Raw genomic sequence first — 21,919 nt, forward strand, 5'->3', positions numbered from 1 at the left:
ATTACGCTTAGACCGAGTGCTAGGGTTATGAAACAGACTCCGAGATGAATCCGACCCCAGTTAGTCTCACACCAAGTGCTAGGCACACAGAACAGGTGGGCCAATGAATTCAAGGCCAATTACGATAAGGCCAAGTGCTAGGTGGACAGCAAGGGTCCGCAAATCAATTCCAGCTCCCCACAGGATGACACCAACTGCTTGGGTTAGCAAACAGATTCATCAATGATTCCACACCCACTTAGCTTTACAGAAACAGCTACGGTGGCGAAACATTCACAAATGAATCCAGCCTCAGCTAGATTTAGGCCAAGAGCTACGCAGACCGAACAGGCCCACAAATGCATCCAGGGCCACTTACTGTTATACTGATTGCAAGAGTTACACAAACGATCCACAAACACATCAGGATCCAGGGACGGTTAGCCCAACTACTACAGTTAGCAAACAGATTAAGACATGACTCCAAATACAGTTACGGTTCCGCCAAACTCTAGGGTTAGGGAACGTATTCAAAACTCAATCCAGGCCCACTTACAGTTTGGCCAAGTGCTAGAGTTAGACCATGGGTCCACAAACAAATCCAGGCCCAGTTAGGGTTTGGCCAAATGCTAGGGGGACAGAACACGTCCACAAATGTATCCAAGTCCAGGTATGCTTACACCAACTGCTAGGGTTACAGAACTGATTCAAAAAGCAATTCAGGGGCAGTTAACCAGACACCAAGCGCCAGGGTTACGGAACAGTTGCATAAACAAATTCAGGCCGAATTAGAGTTAGACCAACTGCTACGGTGAAGGAACGGATTCATAACGCAATACAGATACACGTAGTGTTACGATGCATTCGACGGGGATAGAACTTATTCATAAATTACTCCAGGCTCACTTCGGATTAGGCCAAATGCTAGGCTTAGGCAACAGATTCAGACATGAATCCAAGGCCAGTTATAGCTCGCCCAAATGCTAGGGGAACAGAACAGATCCACAAATGTCTCCAAGTGCACCTACAGTTACACCAAGAACTAAGGTTAGCAAAAACATTCAGAAATGCATACAAGGCCACTTAGGATTACGCCAAGTGCTAGGGGGAGGTAGCAGATTCACAAATAAATCCGGGGCTGCTTAGGGTTACAACAAATGCTAGGTAGACACCAGGGGTCCACAAATGAATCCAGGTCTATGCAGCCTTACACCCGGTCCTTGGCATACATTCAGGAATCCATGCAGGTATAGTTAGGGTGAGGCCACGAGCTACCGAGACACAAGATAACCACGCATCAATCCACAGCCTTTTAGCTTTAAACCTAGTGCTAGGCTTAGGGAACGGGTCCACAGACAAATTTGGACCGACTTAGACTTAGTCCGAGCGCTACGGTTAGGGAACAGATTCACAAAGGAATCCACGTGTACTAAAAGTTACACTGACTGCTAGGGTTAGGAACATATTCAGAAATGAGTCCGGGCCCAGTTGGGGTTCACCCCAGTGCGAGGGGCACAGAACAGATCCACAAATGTACCCAAGTCCAGTTACAAGTACACCAAGTGCTAGGGTTAGGGAACAGATTCAGAAACACATCCAAGGCCACTTAGGGTTACCCCACATACTAACCAGACAGAACTGGTACACCAATTAATCCGCAGCCAATTACGCTTCGGCCGAGTGCTAACGTTGCAGAACACATTCAGTAACAAACCCAGGGCCTCTAAGGGTTGTGCTAAGTGCTAGGGTAACACATCGAATTCACAAATGAATCCGGGGCCAAATACTGTTCCACCAACTGCTAGGTGGACATCAAGGATCCAAAAATGACTCCAGCTCCACATACATTTACACCGAGTGTCTGGGTTAGAACACAGCTTCACAAATGAATCCAGGCCCAGGTAGCATGACACCAACTCCTAGGGTGGCGAAACACATTCAACAAGTAATCCAGCCTCACTTAGGGTTACGCCAAGTGCTAAGCACACACAACAGGTCCACAAATAAATCCAGGGCCACGTAGGGTGACACCGAGTGCTAGCGTTACGGAACGGGTCCACAAACGAATCAGGGTCCGCTTAGGGCTACGCCAAGTGCTAGAGTTACGAAACAAAATGAGAAATGTGAATCACAGTAAACTTAGCATTACACCCAATTGTAGGGTTAGGGAACCAAATCAAAAATTAATCCGAGACCAGATACCGTTATGCCAACTGCTAGGGGGACAGAACGGGTCCACACATGTATACAAGTCCAGTTAGGGTTACATCAAATGCTAGGGTTAGGGAACAGATTCAGAAATGAATCCAGAGCCAATTAGGATTACACTGAGTGCTAGGGTTAGGAAACGGGTGCAGAAAAAATTCCCGCACAATTAGGGTTATGCCGACTGACAGGGTTAGGGATCCGATTCATAAATGAATCCGGGTACTGCTAGGGTTACACCCAAACCTACAGTTAGGGAACGTATTCAAAAATGAATCCAGGCCCACTTCCCTTTCGGCCAAGTGCTAGGGTTAGGAAACAGATTCATAAATGAATCCAGATACAGGTACCGTTACACCAAAATCTAGGCTTAAGGAACATATACAGCAATATATCCGGGCCCAGTTAGGGTTAGGCCAAGTGCTAGGGTTAGTGACCAGCTCCACAAATGAATCCATGCCCAGTTCGAATTTTACCAAGTGCTACATTTACAGAACAGATTCAAAAATAAATACAGGCCCAATTACAGTTACTCCAAATGCTAGTGAAACAGAACGAGCCCACAAATATATCCAAGGCCACTTACAGTAACACCAAGTGCTAAAGTTAGGGAACACATTCAGAAAAGCATCCAGGGCCACTTATCATCACACCAACTGCTATGGTAAGGACTGGATGCACAAATGAATCCAGCGCCGGGTAGTGTTACACCAACTGCTAGGTGGACAGCAAGGGTTCACACATGAATCCAGCTCCAGATACAGTTACACCAAGTACTTGGTTTAGGACACAGATTCAGAAATAAATCCAGGCGCAATTAGCATTTCATCAACTGCTAGGGTGGTATAGCAGATTTCACAATGACTCCAGGCTCACTTACCGTAACACCAAGTGCTAGGGAGACAGAACAGCTCCACTAATAAATCCAGGGACAGTTAGGGTTACACCGAGTGCTACGGTTAGGAAACCGGTCCACAGACGAATCCGGCCCCAGTTAGGCTTAGGCTGAGTCCAAGGGGGACACAACAGGTCCAACAATGTATCCAACTCCAGTTAGGGTTACACCGAGTGCTAAGGTTAGGAAACAGATTCAAAAATACATCCAGGGCCACTTACGGTGGCACCACATGCTAACCAGACAGAACAGGTGCACCAATGAATCCGGGACCAGTTACAGTTACGCCAAGTGCTAAGGTTAGAGAACAGATTCAGAAACAAATCCACAGCCACTTAGGGTTCCACAAACTGCCAGGGGGAGGGACCCGATTCACAAAGCAATCCAGGGCCACTTAGGGTTACACCAAATGCTAGGTGGAAAGCAAGGGTCCACAAATGACTCCACCTCCAGATATGGAGACACCAAGTGCTTGGCTTAGGACACAGCTTCACAAATGAATCCACGCCACTTAGCATTACACCAACAGCTACGGTGGGAGAACAGAATCAGAAATGATTCCAGGCTCCGTTAGGAGTAGGCCAAGTGCTACACAGACAGAACAGGCCCACAAATGAATGCCGGGCCACCGAGGGTTACACCAAGTGCTCGCGTTAGAGAGCGGGTTGACAAACGAACCTGGGTCCACTTAGGTTTCTGCCAAGTACTCAAGAATCAGAACAGGTCCACAAAAGATTCCGGGGCCAGTTAGAGTCGCACCACGTGCTAGGGCTAGGGCACAGATTCTGACATGAAACTGAGGCCCATTCAGGTTAACACCACCTCCTGGGTTACACCACAGGTGCAGAAATGAATCCCGGCCCAGCTAGGGTTAGGCCGAGTGCTAGGGGGACACAATGGGGACGCTTCTGAATCCACAGACACTTCAGGTTACACCAAGTTCTAGGGGGGCAGCACAAGTCCACAAATGAATCCGGGTCCACTTACGAGACCCCCTTAGGATTAGGCCCACTGCTAGGATTACCGAACAAATTCAGCAATGAATCCGTGTCCAGGGAGGAGTAACACTGTGAAAGACACAAGCATCACTCTGTTATTTAGTCTCAGATTTGCCAGACACCTTTGTTCACAAGCAGCTGCAGCAGGGAGGCAATGAACAGTCCCACCACAGAAAATCAATGCAAACCTTTTAGATGTTTAAATGTCATGTCACTTGACAGACGACACAGTAAAGGTGACCAGATAACTAGCTCGCACCTAGAACCGGGAAACACAGGAAAATTATGGGGTTACCTACTAACGCCATAGATCTGCTCCGTTGCTCTGGAAAATTCCACACAGCACTTCTTTGAACCATATTAAGGGCTGGGCTTTTCTTCTACATTGCCCCGTTTCTGTACTTATAAAACAACTGATACAATTTGTAACCTTGTCTTGGCTGACAAACTGCAAAATGAACCCATATCAGAACATTATGATTTATGCATCCTGCGAGGCACAGTCACACTTGTTCTTAGCTACAGTATCTGTCAATGCTCCCTTGACAACAATTGACAGACTACTTGCAATTGACCCAGTATCACATTAGACAGAATTTTTGCACCTTTGTTGGGATCTACTAAGGTACCAATTCCATAGCAATAAAGAGGAACAGTTGTAGAAAGAGAATAAACTCGAGGACCATGATTGCACTACAAAATCCTTTGGCCCCAAATGTGACAAAACAGCTGCACACACTCCATTCATCAGTTTCATAAACTTTAGCAACTTCTTTCTCTATACTTTCAGCCACATGCTCAATAGCGCTGCAACCATCTGGGATATACACGTATAAAGTCTGGAGATTATTCGTTGGGCTAAGAGATAATATCTTCGATCGCCAACTGGTAAATCTGGCCAGGCTGCAGTGCTGGGTTCAGGGGAGAGCTTACTAGCACTTGCACCCTGATACTCCTCATTTTCCATACTAAGATCTTGATGCTCTTTGTCCTTGGCCTCAGGGAAAGGTCTTAGCCCAGGTAACAATGCAACTGTTTCAGGGTCCAATAGAGGTGATACCTTTTTCCAGTGCACGTCCATGTCTAGAGACCTTGGCAACAAACGGCAGTGTTACTGGTCCAGAGCACCTGCAACAGTCCATTCCATGTCAGTTGAAGCACGTTTTTCCAGTGATGGACCTTTACATAAATCCAATCACCTGCTATGACATTGACAGGAAACATCTGGTGGGGAACGTAAATCTTCTCGCACCTAAAAATGAACACACCTGACACATTTTAGTAATGCTTGACAATACTGTGACACAAGATCATCAGCTAAATGGCTGTTAATCTCAGTAGGTTTGGAACCCACACCGCCACTTACCTGCACAATTACCATGGATGCGGAGAGGATCAAGCTGTCCACTGGGTCACAAGGTTCCAGCTGGGCCCCCTTGCTTCCAACTCTGCCTTTCTAGACAGCCGTGGCGCGGCTAGATCCAACCTTCATCTCAGACCAGGTCAGCGACTCATTATTCTTTCACAAACAGGAACGTTGGCACTAAAACACAACGCTCAAAAATATTCAGTCCCAGCCTTCATCAGCAATACCAGACAAAACACCCACACTATTCCCCAGCTTTCTATATGCTTTACTGTAGACTGTCTTGTTACCCCTGTAATTTTAAACCATTTTCATACATACAAACAAGGCAAGCAGCCTACGGATTATTTCAGACGTTCGGGACACGTGAGCTTGAGCTGGTTTCCTGAGCCGCACACAGACAATCCTCCACCAATAACCCCTGTAGAGATTTCAGAATCCAAGGAAACGCCAAGGGCCAGGGTTAGGGAACAGATTGATAAATGAATCCAAGTACGCTTAAGGTTACACTAAATCCGACGGGTACAACACAGATGCAGAAAAGAATCAGGGGCTAGTTAGCCTTACGCTGACTGCTAGGGTTAGGGAACGGACTCATAAACAAATACAGGGTTTGTTAGGCTTGCACCAAGTGCTACAGTTAGGGAACAGGTCCACAAATGAATCCAGCACCAGTTAAGGTTAGGCCAAATGCTACAGAGACAGAACGGGTCCACAAGTGAAGCTGAGTCCATTAACTGTTAGGCCAAGGACTAGGGTTAGGGAACATAATCTGAAATTAATCCCAGTCCAGCAAGGCTTACTACAAGGGCTATGCTTAGGAAACATATTCAGAAAAGAATCCCGCTCCAGCGACGGTTACACCAAGTGCTAGGGTTAGGGAACATAACCGCCAACAAATCCAGGCCCAGTTATAGTTACAGCAAGTGGTACAGGTAGGGAAGGTATTCAGAAACACATCCAGATCGAGTTAGGGTTACGACAACTGGTACGGTTAGCGAACAGATTCAACAACAAATCCAGGGTCGGTTAGGGTTAGGCAAACTGCTAGCGTTAGGGGACGGATTCCAAAACGAATCTGAGTCCACTTATTGTGATTTGGAGTGCCAAGCTTAGGGAATGCACTCCAAGCTGAATCCAGGCCCCGTTAAGCTTACGCCAAGCGCTACAGTTATGGAACACATTCAGAAATGAATCCAGCCCCAGTGAGGGTTACGCCGAGTGGTAGTGGGGACAAAACGGGTCCACAAACAAATCTGGGTCCCGTTAGGGGTACAGCAGTTGCTAGGATTAGGAAACATATTCAAAAAGGAATCAAACTCCACTTAGGGTTACGCCAAGTGCTAGGATTGGAGAACGGATTCAAAAAAGAATCCGGGGACAGTTAGGGTTACTCCGACTGGTAGGGTTAGGGAATAGATTCAGGAAGGAATCCAGGGCCAGGGACGGTTAGGCCGAGTGCTACTGGGACAGAACGGGTCCACAAATGAATCAAAGTCCCGTGATGGCTAGGACAAGGGTTAGGGTTAGGAAACAGATTTTGAAACAAATGCCAACCCACTTAGTTAGGGTGAGTCCAAGTGCTAGGATTAGGGATCGGAGTCAGAAATGAATCCGGGCCCAGCATCGGTTACGCCGAGTGCTAGGGTGAGGGAACAGGTGCACAAACTAATCCGGGACCACTTAGACTGATGCCAAGTGGTAGGGTGAGGGAACAGAATCGGAAATGAATCCAAGTCCAACAAGTGGTAATGCCGCGGAAGAAAGAAGCATCGCTCTGTGATTTAATCACAACATGGTCAGGCACCTTTGTGTACAACCAGCTGCAGGAGGGAGGCACTGGGCCTGTCCACGGCACGCAATTAAAGCAAACCTTTTATATGTTGGTTTCAATTGCCGGTCACATGACAAAAGAGATAACAAGTACAATAGACAACTAGTTGCTACCTAGCACCTGCACACACCGCAAAGTGCACACCTGGGAAATTTATGGGTTGACCTACTAACATCGTAGGTGAGCTCAGTAGGTATTGGAAATTCAACGAAGCACTCCTTACAAACATATTAAGGCCAGGCGTTTTCTTCTCCTCCTATACAAAGACCTATGGGTACAGCACAGGCCCACAAATTAGTCCAGGTCAACTTAGCATTACGCTGGTGCTACAATGAGGGAACAAGTCCACAAATGAATCCATACCCACTTAGGCTTACACCAAATGCTAGGGTTTGTAGTGAGCATGTTTGTTATTGGACTGAAACAGAATAGTTTTCTGATAGCATACTGTTAGGTTAACAATGATTTTGATTATTAAGAAGTATGAGCTTTGCAGCTCAATGCAAGGCATGACCTGCGGCCTAGCAATGCCACTGACCACAAGGCAGAAAGATAGCTAAGCCTTCACTTGCGTCAAGTAATCCTTTTAACTATGTTACCCAGTTTCTGAGTTAAATGCAGCAAGTGGATCTGTGTCTGTGTGCTGTAACATAAGCTACAACAAGGAACAGGATAAGACAAACAAAGCCATTGTTCTAAGTACAGTGATCGTGTCCTTAAGAAGTATCTACCGCTGCAAGGTCTTGCTAGGCTATTGTAATGTTACTCTTGCTGAACTGTTAGCTTTTTAAAAGTCCTAGTTCAGCTTAATAGAACTATGCTCTTATGACGATGTGTGAAGCACTGCCCAAGTATGGCTTCTGTTAACCCTGTAGCGTTGCCTTGTTGTAAACAGTCGAAAAGACCGCCCCACCCTTTCAGGGTGGACATTTTGCAACTTGCCAGGCTTAGTGGTCATTGCTCAAGCAAATAAACTCCAGCAAACTTTACGTGTGTTCTCTAGTTCCTATGCAGCGAGACAATGAACCCCAGGGAGTTCTCTCCCCACAGGGTTAGGACCCACAACACATTTAACATTACAAGTTCAACTCCCACTACGAACAACTATTAACAGCTGACACACAGGTTACTCCTTCGCATTCGCCCGACACCTACGCACTTGTGTTACAATGCCGATTAAGTGTGTCTGGGCCCTGGACTCTAAAGCAACTGATCTCCATGTATGTCTCTTCCTATCTGTACATCAGTGGTATATATCTCAGGTCAGTATCATGACAGGTATGTGCCTCCTATACATGGGACACCTTGAAAAGCCAAAGTTAACACAGTACAAGTGCAACACCTTACACTCACTATCAGGCAGAATAGAACTGCTACAATAGACATCCCTAGTCTAAACAACTGGGGCTAAGCAGTAATGACAGCTTAAAGTGACCTCAAGTACTTGAAAGCCAATGTCCAAAGCCTACAGAACCGAAACGCACCCCAGCACAGAACACACAACTCCGACCAGAGCTGCAGCACAACTCGAAAGGAACCTGCTTGACATGGACACTGGGACTAAGGGAAAATCTGTCTCTTACCCAGGCCCTCTGGGTTCGGAGAAGACACAGCCTGGCTCTGCAGCAGCTACCAAAGTTTCACTTGGCAACATTAGGTGCTCCAAATTGGAAACATTCCCACCACCACAACCCTAACCACAGCAGCTGCAAACAGGCAGCAGGGAGAAGCTCGAAACATACAAATGCACCCCACAAAGTCACGGGACAGCACCCAAACGCAATGAAAGGGAACAGCAGCAAAGGCCAAACTGAGCAAAGCAACAAATAATGACAAGACAAAGGCAGTACAAAGCCATACGATATTACAACCCTACTTGACAGGGGTGCCAGCTGCACTACAGAGAGAGACAGAATGATGCTTAGAATTATTACAGGGAACACTTGTAATACCATCAAACCTGACCCCACTCAGGATGGCAAATCACAGTGGTGGTATTAAACACAGGAGATAGTACAACACTGCCAAACTACTGCAAGGCAAACACATACACGGTGGCACAGAGCATTAGAGCCACCTTGATGCAAGCCCTCAGGTCCTCTAACAGAGAATCAGTCTGCAGGCAAACTCTCTTCCTAACTGTCCCAGGCTGTAACTTGATACTCAGTTGCCACTATATCTCTCCTTCACTTCGCTGCTGTCCAAACACGGTTGTAACCACAGCCTCTCAACAGGATACATGACATGAAGCTCGTCTCCTCAGTCCCTGTCGGTCCCAGGGACATCGGGGCTATAGGAAACCCCCAGCGCAAAAGCAACGAAAAAGGAAGCACTTACTTACCCCTTGCAGGAGCCACGGACCGCAGAAACGCGCACGCCGGGAAATCCCCCGTGCCTTTTGTCAGCCACGCTCACATCCAGCTGAGAGCGGCTGACGGCCGCGAGAAACGCCTCCCCGCGGGAATAAAGTGCGGCCCCGGAAGCAGCGCCGGGAGGCTGCAGGAGAAGACGGAGCCCGCGGGGAAGCCCGAGGTCCCCGGCGGGCACGCACGGGGTTTCTCCACCTCGCCCAGAGAAAGCTGCAGCAACGCCGGGAGCGGCGACAGCCGCCGCTACGAGAACACCAGCTGCGGAGCCGGAGCCGACGCGAGCCGGTAGGAGAGCGGGGGAGGGAACCGGCTGCGGAGCCGCTGCAAAACCCGGCAGGGCCGCTGGTGAAGGAACCGGCTGCTGCTCGCGTTTCTGTACTGACAGCATACAAGTGTACCGTTTCTCCTCCTGCACAGACTTTAATTTTTCAAATGCAGGTCTTCTCTCTCCTGCTGGGTGACATCAGTGGTTCCTGGGTGAATCCATGCAAGGTCAGGACCCAGTCATGACAGGCCATTCTGCACACACCTGCTACCATTGAATGTTAATCAACCGTTCTGATTCATCAGGGACCCAAGTTACCTGGCACAGGTACACAGACTCATATGTCAAGCCTCATTCTAGCATTGTCTCTCTCCCCATCACATCTCCCAAAAATATACAGTGCAAGCAAAACAGGGGTTCACTTCACTTACCAACACAGGCCAAACCCAGGGAAAAATGTTTCATATTTGTATGGTAAAATTATTACATGTCAGAAAACATTTCTCCTTTATGCTTACTAATTTCTATTGCTGTATAAGCTTGTCCATTAATACACCACTAATGGACAACCTATAACTGTCTCCCGTTCAATATCCAAGTTGCTAGCAAAAAGTGGTACCTCTGTATGCCCTATAGCTAAAAGTATATCTATCTCTGTCTAGGTCAGACATGGTTGCAAAAGGGGAGGGAACGCATATTTGCTTTCCAGAAATATTACTTTTAACAAACCATAGGTCTTGCTACATGTGACTCAGAAATGACTCCAGGTCCACTTAAGGGTGACACCAAGTGCTATGGAACAGAACAGGTCCACAACCAACTCCACAACCACTTACAGTTCCACCAAGTGCCACGGTTAGGGAACTGATTTAGAAATGATTCCAGGGCCAGTTGCAATTATGCCGAGTGCTGGGGGAACAAAACAGGGCCTCAAATACACCCGGGTCCAGTAAGGAGGAACAACAAGTACCAAGATTAGGGAACAAATTCAGACCTGAATCCAAGCCTACTTAGAGTGACACCGAGCGCTAGGCCGACACCACAATTCTACAAATGAAGCCAGACCCAGTTACTATTACACCAAGCGATGCCCTTATGGAATGGATTCGATAAAGGATCCAGACCCACTTACAGTTAGACCAAATGCTACAGCTAGCAAACAGCTCCACAAAGGACTCCAAGACCACTTAGGGTTAGGCCAAGTACAAGACTTAAGGAACAGATTCAGACTGGCATCCACATCCAATTAGGGTTACACCAACTGCTACAGTTAGGGAACATATTAAGAAATGAATCCAGGCCCAGGTAGGGCTGCGCCCAGTGCTACGCAGAGACAACAAAGCCATAAAAGAATCCAAACCCAGGTAAGCTTAGCCCGAGTGCTAGGGTTGCGGAACAGACTCATAAATGAATCTGGCCCCATGTAGGGTTAGACCGAGTGCTAGGCGGCCGGAACAGGTAGACCAATGAATCCAAGCCCACTTATCGTAAGGCCAAGTGCTAGGTGAACAGCAAGGGTCCACAAATCAATTCCAGCACCACACAGCCTTACACCAACTGCTTGGGTTAGGAAACGCATTCAAAAATGATTCCACACCCAGGTACGTTGACACCGACTGCTACAGTGGGGAAAGAGATTCATAAATTAATCCAGGCTCAGTTAGATTTAGGCCGAATGCTACGCAGACAGAACAGGCCCACAAATGAATCCTGGGCCATTTACGGTGACGCCAGTTGCTAGGGTTACCGAACCTGTCAACAGACACATCTGGGTCCAGTTCAGGTTAGGCCAAGTGCTGAAGTTAGGGCAACGGGTTCAGAAACAAATCCAAATACAGTTACAGTTGCGCCAAATTTTAGGGTTAGGGGACATATTACAAACTCAGTCCAGGCCCAGTTAGGGTTAGACCAAGTGCTAGGGTTATGAAATGCGTCCACAAGCCAATCCAGGCCCAGTCTGGCTTAGACCAAGTACTAGGGTTAGGGAGTGGGTCCACAACCGAATCCAGGCCCACAGAGGGTTATGCCAAGTGGAACCGTTACATAATGGGTCCACAAACAAATCAAGGCCCAGTTAGGCGTAGGGCAAGTGCTAGGGGGACAGAACAGGTCCACAAATGTATCCAAGTCCAGTTATGGCTACACCCATTGGTAGGGTTACAAAACACATTCAGAAATGAGTCCAGGGCCAGTGAGGGCTGCACTGAGTGCTAGATTGACAGAAAGGCTACCAAAACAAATCCAGGGCCAATTAGGGTTAGGCCGAGTGCGAAGGTTCAGGAACAGATTCATAAATGAATCCAAATACAGGTATGATTACAACCAATTCTAGGGTTACAGAAATTATTCAGAAAGTCATCGGGGCCCAGTTAGCGTTAGGTCAAGTGCTACGGTTAGGAAACAGATTCAGAAACGAATCCAGGCCGTTAGACTTGGCCCACATGCTAGGGGAACAGAACTGGTCCACTAATGTATCCAAGTCCAGTTATAGTTACACCGAGTGCTAAGGTTATGGAACACATTCAGAAATGCCTCCAGGGCCACTTTGGGTGACACCGAATGCTAAGCAGACAGAACAGGTGCACCCATGAACCCAAGGCCACTTAGGATTGGGCTAAGTGCTATCGTGAGGCACCTGATTCACAAATGAATCCGGGGCCACTTGGGCTTACACCAAGTGCTTTGCTTACCAAAAAAATCAGAAATGAATGCAGGCATAGTTAGGGTTAGGCCAAGTGCTAGGCAGACACAAGAGGTCCACAAATGATTCCAAGGCCAGGTAAGCTTACTACGAATGCTAGCGTTAGGGAACAGGTCCACAGACGAATCCGGGCCCAGTTAGAGTGCCGGGGTTAGGGAACAGATTACAAAATGAATCCACATATAGTTACGGTTGCACTGTCTGCTAGGATTAGGGAACGTTTTCAGCAATGCGTCCGGGCCCAGTTATGGTTAAGCCAAGTGCTACGGAGACAGAACGGGTCCACAAATGTATCCAGCTCCGCTTGCGGTTACACCGAGTGCTAGGGGTGGGGAACAGACGCAGAAATGCATGCCGGGCCGCTTAAGTTTACTCCACGTGCTAGTCAGACATCAGAGGTGCGCCCGTCAATCCGCGGCCACTTACACTTAGGCCAAGTGCTAAGGTTAGGGAACAGATTCAGACACAAATCCAGGGCCACTTAGGGTTGCGCTAAGTGCTAGGTTGACCGACCAAATCGACAAATGCATCCTGGGCCAAATACAGTTACACCAACTGCTAGGTGGACAGCAAGGGTCCACTAATAAATCAAGCTCCACATACAGTTACACCAAGTGGTTTGGTTAGGACACAAAATCACAAATGAATCCATGCCAAGGTAGCATTACACCAACTGCTAGGGTGGGGGAAGAGACCCAACACTTACTCCTGCCTCACTTAGGGTTAGGCCAAGTGCTAGGCACACAGAACAGGTCCACAAATGAATCCAGGGCCAGGTAGGATAACACCAAGTGCTAGGGTCACAGAACGGGTCCACAAACAAATCCAGGTGCAGTTCGGGTTACACCAAGTGCTAGGGTTGCAAAGCAGAATTAGAAATGAATCCAGACCCACTTAGCTTTACACCAACTGCTAGGGTGGGGGAACAGATTCAGAAATGAATCCAGGCTCAGTTACGGTTAGGGCAAGTGTTAGGCACACAGACCAGGTCCACAAATGAATCCAGGTCTGCTTACAGTTACACCGAGTGCTACGGTTAGAGAACAGGTCCACAAACAAATCCGGGTCCAGTTAGGGTAACGCCGAGTGCTACAGTCAGGGAACACATTTGGCGGGAATGAACTGACATACGGTTAGAGTTGCACCAAAATCTAGGGTTAGGGAACAGATTCCGAAATTATTCTGGGCCCAGTTAGAGTTATGGCCGGTACTAGGGGCACCGACCGGGTCCACACATGTATCCGAGTCCAGTTAGGGTTTCACCACATGCTAGGGCTAGGGAACAGATCCCAAAATGAATCCAGGGCCAGTTAGGCTTATGGCGAGTGCTAGGGTTAGGGAACAGGTCCATAAACAAATCCCGGCCCATTTAGGATTACGCCAACTGCTCGCATTAGGGAACATATTCAGAAATGAATCCAGGCCCAGTTACAGTTAGGCCAAGTGCTAGGGTCAGGGACCAGATTCATTAATGAATCTGGATACAGGTAGGGTTCCACCAAATTCTAGGGTTAAGGAACGTATTCAGAAGCTTACCCAGGGTTAGGGAACAGATTCAGAAAGAAATGCAGGCCCAGTTAGGATTGCGCCAAGTGCTAGGGGGACCGAATGGGTCCACAAAGGTTTGCAAGCCCAGTTACAGTTACACCAAGTGCAAAGCATAGGGGACACAGTCACAAATGCATCCAGGGCCACCTACGGTTCCACAAAGTGCTAGGCAGACAGCACAGGTGCACCAGTCCTTCCAGAGCCACTTACGGTTACGCCAACTGCTAGGGTGAGGGACCAGATGCACAAATAAATCCAGGGCCAGTTAGGGTTGCACCAAACGCTAGGTAGACAGCAGGGGTCCACATATGAATCGGGGTCCACGTACGGTTACACTGACTGCTTGGGTTAGAAAACAGATTCGGAAACAAATCCAGGCACAGTTACATCCAGGCGTTACATCCACTGCTACGGTGTTAGAACAGATTCCAGAATGAGTACAGGCTCACTTACCGTTGCACCGAGTGCTAGGGAGACAGAACAGGTCCACAAATGAATCCAGGGCCAGTTAGGGTTACACCGAGTGCTACGGTTAGGAAACGGGTCCACAAACAAATCTGGGCCCAATTAGGTTTAGGCCGAGTGCTAGGGGGACAGACCCGGTCCAAAACTGTATCCAACTCCAGTTAGGGTTACACCAAGTGCTAGGGTTAGGGAACAGGTTCAGAAATGCATCCAGGGCCACTTAGGGTTGCGCCACATGCTAAGCAGACAGACCAGGTGCACCAGTGAATCTGGGGCCAGTTACAGTGAGGGCGAGGTCTATGGTTAGAGAACAGATTCAGATACCAATCCAGAGCCACTTAGGGTTGCACTAAGTGCTAGGTGGACAGCAAGGGTCCACAAATGAATCCAGCCTCACGGACGGTTACACAAAGTGCTTGCCTTCGGACACAGGATCACTAATGAATGCAACCCACTTAGCATTACACCAACTGCTATCTTCGGGGAACAGATTCAGAAATGATTCCAGGCTCCGTTAGGGGTAGGCCAAGTGCTACACAGACAGAACAGGCCCACAAACGAATGCCGGCCCAGTGAGGGTTACACCAAGTGCTCGTGTTAGGGAACGGGTCGACAAACGAATCCGGGTGCAGTTGGGTTTATGCCAAGTGCTAGAAGGTCAGACCGGGGACACAAATGACTCCGGGCCCAGTTAGGGTTACACCACGTGCTAGGGTTAGGGTTATAAATAAATCTGAGGCCCGTTCAGGTTAACACCCACTCCTGGGTTCCACCACAGGTGCCAAAATTAATCCCAGGCCAGTTAGAGTTAGGCCTAGTGCTAGGGGGGACACAATGCGGCCACTACTGAATCCACAGACGCTTCGGGTTACACCAAGTTCTAGGGGGACAGCACAAGTCCACAAATGAATCCGGGTCCACTACGGAGGTATCCCAACGGTGACACCACAGAGTCCGAAATGAATCCAGGCCCACGTAGGGTTAGGCCGAGTGCTAGGATTACAGAACAAATTAAGAACTCCATCCAGGTCCAGGTAGGGGTAACGCTGTGGAAAAAAACAAGCATCACTCTGTTATTTAGTCCCAAAGTTGTCAGACACCCTTGTTCACAAGCCGCTGCAGCAGAGGTAGTCAACATCACCGCAGAAAATCAAAGCACACCTTTTAGATGTTTCGATGTCATGTCAGTTGACAAACGATGTAAGAAGGATGAGCAGAGAACTACTTGGAACCTCAAACCTGCAAACACAGGACACTTATGGGTTGCCCTACTAACCTCAGAGGTCTACTCAGTCATTAGGGAAAATTCCACAAAGCACTGCTTAAAACCATATTAAGGCCTGGGGATTTCTTCTACATTGCCCCATTTTGTACTTCTAGTATAACTGACAAGATTGGTCAACATGCATTGGCTAACCAACTGCAAAATGGGCCACTGTGAGAACATTTGGACTTAGGCATCCTGCAAGGCATTGAATATTGTCCTTTAGCTAGAGTGTCTTTCAATGGTCCCTGCACAACAATTGAAAGACTAATCGCAATTGACCCAGTATCACATTAGACACAACTGTTGCACCTTTGGTGGGATGTACTCATGTGCCAGTTGCATAGCAACCAAAGGAACACTTGTAGGAAAAGAATGCACCACAGAACACAAGATCATCCGCTGAATGGATGCTAATATCAGAAGGTTTGGAACACCAACTGTGGTGGGAGAAAACTCGCTAGAGTTCGTTGTCTAGCTGCAATAGGGATAGGGACCAGACAACGCAGGTAAAGAATTGACAGCTGTGTATTAGCTCAAGCAAAGACCCTAAAGCCAGCAAAAGGCAAAATGGTCCCCCCTTAAGGGTGGCGCGGTCTTTTATACTTTTTACAGCAAGGCAAGACTACAGGGTTATCAAAAGCAACACTTGGGCGGTGCTCCGCAAATCTTCGTGACGGCATATTTCTATGTTGCTGACCTAGCCCTTTCTAAAAGCTAAAAGTTAAGTAACAGTAACAGTAGGATAGGTTAGCAGGCACTTGCACAGTACTAGATACTTCCTAAGGTCACGACCACTGTTCTTAGAACAATGGCTTCTTTGTGTTAACTTGTTCCTTGCTGTATCTGGTTTACAGCACACAGACACCAATCCACGTGCTGCATTTTACTCAGGAAATGGTTAACACAGTTAACATGATTACTTGACACAAGCAAAGGCATAGCTATCATTCTGCCTTGTGCTCAGCAGCATGGCTAGGCCACAGGACATGCCTTGTATTCAGCTGCAAAGCTCATACATCTTAATAATCTAAATTGGTGTTAACCTATCCTAATTCAGGGTAATAACAAACATGCTCACCACAGGTCCCCCCTGTGCTCAAATTGTCCAGAGGGAATTTTGGAAGACACTTTTCGGTATGTAAATTTCTGTGTGGTTCGGTTCTGATTAATTTTGCTAGATATTTGTATTCTTCTTGCTTCCTGGTAGGCTCTGGGCGCATACAACAGTCTATTAGTGATAGCAGCAAGTTTTTTGCAACATAAATGCTTGCTTCAGTACAGTTGTTGTACATAAGGTTAAAGGGCTGCTTTATGTAGCACTATCCTTCCGTCTGGCAATCGCCCTATCCTATCCTTTTTAACTAGTTTCCCTCACAAAAGGTCAGGTACAGAAAGTAAAGAAAAGTGTTAATCTCACTAAAGAGAAACCATTCCAGGACATTCAGAAGGTCACACCTTGAGACACACTTTTGCAGTAATACACATCCTGCCTATCATTCTATATAGCTCTCAAGAAACAAGCAATTGTACTCTTCCCTGTGTCACAGTACACGTGCAAGACCTTTTGGCATTTCGCTCCGAGAAAAAGCAAAGGCAGCCTGTTGAGGGACCAGGGCACAGCACGAGTTGGAAGCCACAGTCCACTACCACACCAAGCTGCTCAGGCAGTGGTTCAGCTTCAAGTACTTCAAATGGAGTTACTACTGCATAACCGGGGTTTCTAGCTCCATTGGCTGTTTTTGACGAGCTATTTGCAGAAAACAGTTAAGTCAGGGTTGTCTAAGAGGAAGTCACTGAGATCTGCCCTGGGTTTGTCTAAAAATGCTGCAACTTGAAGATAATCGTGGGAGTCTGGTTCCCCGTCGCTAGGTACAGATAATAATGTAGCCGGATTCAGTGTATTGCATCTCTCTATGACCAGGTTTGTAGCCATTCAAAGTGTGGTTTCCTATATGGTCAGTCTGTTATGAGAAAAATGTTGAGTATTTTTCGGCAGGAGGAGGGCTACTGCGTGTGGAGCCTTTAGGATAAGGGGGTATCCGAGGACTCATTCCTGGGCTCTCTCAACTATTCGTGCAGCTGCTGCCACTGCGCAAAGGCAGCCTACTCCCCCCTTTGCCACGGGATCTAATTGTGTAGAGAAGTAACCTGCAGGCAGCTTACTGATCTCAGAAGACTGGTTCTTCGGCACCTGTTGTTTTTCATCCTTCCTTTTTACTTCCCTTCCATTAACAGTTTCAGTAGCAATGGCTAAGATTTCTGCCATGGATTTAGTCTCAACACCCTCAGTGTCATGTTGGAACTTCTTCCTAATATCTTTGCTAGCCTGACTTAGGAATACAAGTCTTAACACGGGCAAAGTGGCAGGTGTCTCGAGGTCCATGTTTCCATACTGACATCTAACTTTACAGAGCCTTTTAAAGTAGTCTGAAGGGTGTTCTTCTGGCCCCTGAACAGTAGCTGTCACTTTGGACCAGTCTGCAGTTGTGTCTCCTGCTTCCCCTTTTCTTTTTTTTAAGTCCTTTTTGGTATACGTATGGCATTCGGTCCCTCTTCCTGGTTCTCATTATAGTTTGGATCTTGCCTAGGTACGCCATTAGGCATGGAGTGGTTTGGATGCTGCTGATTGGCTAGAAATTGGTCAGTGTGGCGTAGTACTTGGATCTTCTCATCTGAGGTTCGTAGGCTTTTGAGAAGCTGCGTGACACCTGTCCAGGAGGGGCGATAAGTCATGCAAATGGTTTGAAGCGCCTTAGGACTACTTCAGGATCATCTGCGAGCCTGAGGGTTTTAGGGGAACCAGAAGGCTAGAGGCAGGTACTCGTTGTTGGGTACAAATAACTATGGGAGTTGGATCACTGTTCAGGGAAGGTGATCCTGGAGGGGGATGCCTTGATTTATCTACAGGCTCATGACTTGGGTGCTCCCCGGGAGGCAGTCGGGGTGATGCCTTCTCATGATTTCCCGAGTTCCCTGCCGGCACAGGAATGAACGGATCAGGTGGGATAGGGGGTCTGGCCACGGGTTTATAATCATTATCTGATTATGACGGTGGTACAGAAGGTTTTGGCCATTGAAGGGGAGCTAACAAATTCAGGAGAAGGACAGGGGTCGGGGTGACTAAAGGTCTACTAGAAACAGTGTCTTATACAAGCCAGTAATTTTTTAGGTCAAGGCACAGGTCCTTCAGGATCTCTCTTACATGCTCACCACTGAACCACCACTTACCTGGAAAATTTCCATGGATGGGGAAAGGATAAAGCTGTCCACTGGGTCACCAGGTTCCAGTTGGGCCCCCTTGCTTCCAACTCTGCCTTTCTAGACAGCCTTGGGATGGCTAGACCCAACCGTAGTCTAAGAGCTGGTCAGCGACTCATCTTCATTCATTCAAAGGAACTTTGGCACTAAGGCACAGCACTCAACAATATATATGTAGTCCCAGTCTTGGTCAACAATACCAGGGAAAACATCCACACTATTCCCCAGCTTTCTCTATTCCTAACTCTAGACTTTTTTAGTACCGTTTTAATGTTAAGCTACGTTCCTACATACAAACAAAGGCTGCAGTGTGAAGATTGTTTCACAAGTGCAGAACACGTAAGCTTGAGCTGGTTTCCCGACCCACACAGACAGTCCTCCACCAATAACCCCTTTAGAGATTTCAAAAGGGCTCTTACCTTGATTTGGTGCCTGGGGAATCAGAGGGGAAGGGTCCACAAGGATCACAGTACTCACAGCCAGGCGTGGCCATCCACGCCTCACAGCACCAAGAATACAGGAGAAAAAAAACGTCACTGCTCTTTAGTCACAAAGTCGTCAGAGACCTTTGTTTACAAGCAGCTGCAGGAGGGAAGCACTGAGCCTGTCCCCCACATACCATCAAAGCAAACCTTTTAAATGTGTCAATTGCAAGTCACATGACAGAAGATATAGCAAGTTGAACACAGAACTAGTTGGAACCGAGAACCCGCAAATGCGGCAAACTGCCCACATAGGAAAATTACGCGTAGACCTGTTGACAACATAGGTCTGCTCAGTGGCTAAGGAACATTCCACAAAACACTCCTGGCAAACATATTAAGGCCTGGAGTTGTCTTCTCCAACAGCACCAAGTCCTAGGGGGACAGCGCAAGTCCACCCATGAATCCAGGTCCACTTAGGGTTACGCTGTGTGCTACGGTTACGGAACGGGTCCGCAAATGGTTCCGTGTCCAGTTGGGCTTACGCCAAGTGCTAGGGTTGGGGAATGGATTCAGAAACAAAATCGGGTGCCGGTAAGGGTTACGCCAAGTGGTAGGGTTGCAGAACAGATTAAAAAATTAATCCAGCCCCAGTTGGGGTTGCGCCGAGTGCTAGTGGGGACAGAACGGGTCCGCAAACAAATCCGGGCCCAGTTACGGTTACGCAGACGACTACCGTTAGGGAACATATTCACAAATGAATGCAGGGCCAGTTAGGGTTACGCCGAGGGCTAGAGTTAGGGAACGGATTCACAACCGAATCCAAGTCCAGTTACGCTTACGCCGAGTGCAGGGGTTAGGGAACGGATTCAGAAATGAACGCGGGGCCGTGTAGAGTTACGCCAGGTGCTAGCAGGGACAATACATGTCAACGAATGAAGCCGGGTGCACTTACAGTTGCTCACAGTACTAGGGTTAGGAAACAGGTCCACAAACAAATTCAGTGCCAGATAACAGTAGGCCAACTCCTAGGGTTCGGGAACAGATTCAACCACAAATCCGGGTCCACTTAGCATTACCCCGAGTGCTAGGGTTAGGAAACGGATGCAGAAAAAAATCCAGAGACGGTTCGGGTTGGCCCAGGTACGACAATCAGAGAACGGATTCAGAAATGAATCCAGGCCTTGTTACAGAGCTACAGTTACCTTTAAGTCCACTCGGTTACACCAAATGTGAGGGTTAGGGAACAGACGCAGACACACCTCCAGAGCCAGTGACAGTTACACCGAGAACTAGAGTTAGGGAACAAACGCATAAATGAATCCAGGGCTTGTTAGGGTTGCGCCAAGTCCGAGGGTTAGGGAACAGATCCAACAATGATTCCGGGGCTACTTAGGGTTAGGCCAAGTGCTACAGCTAGACAACAGATTCCGAAATTAATCCAAAGCCAGTTACAGCTAGGCCTACTGCTAGGGAGACAGAACACAGCCACCAATACATCCGGGGCCACTTAGGCTAAGGCCAAGTGCTAGGAGGACAGAACGGGTCCAGAAGCCACTCCGAGTCCATTTAGTGGTAGACCAAGTGCTAGGGTTCGGCAACATCTTCGCAAAAGAATCCAGAGCCCGTTAGGGTTACGCCGATGGCTAAGGTTAGGGATCAGAGTTATAAATGGCTCCGGCCCAGGTCACGGTTACGCCAAGTGCTAGGGTTAGTGAACAATTTCAGAAACAAATCAAGACCGACTTAGAGATACACCAAGTGTTAGGCAATGGATTCAAAAGTTAATCTGCACCCCATTAGAGTTAGGCCAAGTGGTAGGGTTAGGGAACGGATTCCAAAACGAATTCACAGCCACTTAGGGTTAGGCCACTTTCTAGGGTGAAGGGGACAGATTCAAAAATGATTTTCGGGCCACTGAGGCTTAGGCCAAGTGCTAGGGGTGGAGAACAGAGTCAGAAACAAACCCAAGTCCAGGTACCATTACAACAAGTGCCCCGCTTTGGGAACGCATTCCAAAACAAATCCTGGCCCAGCTATGGTTACACCGAGCGTTACAGTTTGGGAACGTATTCAGAAACGAATCCAGATCGAGCTAGGGTTCCACCAAATGCTAGGGTTAGGCAAAAGATTCAGAAAGGACTTTGGAGCCAATTGCGGTTACACCAGTTGCTAGGGGTAGGGAACGTGTTCCGAGATGAATCCGTGCCCCGTTAGGGGTAGGGAAAGCGCTACGGTTAGGGACCAGGTCCGCAAATGACTCCGGGGCCAGGTAGGGTCAGGCTGAGTGCTAGGGTCCAGGGACAGATTCAGAAATGAAGTCAGGCCTAGGAAGCATGACGTCAAG

The 21,919-nt window shown here is 47.9% G+C and overlaps 1 long non-coding RNA gene across 2 annotated transcripts in view; it reads right to left on the reverse strand.

The window, feature by feature from the left end:
• Positions 1–5,276: 5,276 nt before the first annotated feature.
• LOC132250391 (uncharacterized) overlaps positions 5,277–21,919 on the reverse strand; it is a 28,101-nt gene continuing 11,458 nt past the window's right edge. For both annotated transcript variants that reach the window (XR_009462097.1, XR_009462096.1), the window contains exons 7-8: positions 5,444–5,620; positions 5,277–5,329 (exon numbers count right to left, since the gene is read on the reverse strand). This is a non-coding gene — a long non-coding RNA (uncharacterized LOC132250391). The remainder of the gene's footprint in view (positions 5,330–5,443; positions 5,621–21,919) is intronic.

This window comes from Alligator mississippiensis, chromosome 1 (genome assembly GCF_030867095.1).
Source record: "Alligator mississippiensis isolate rAllMis1 chromosome 1, rAllMis1, whole genome shotgun sequence".
In the NCBI taxonomy this organism is placed as follows: Eukaryota; Metazoa; Chordata; order Crocodylia; family Alligatoridae; genus Alligator; species Alligator mississippiensis.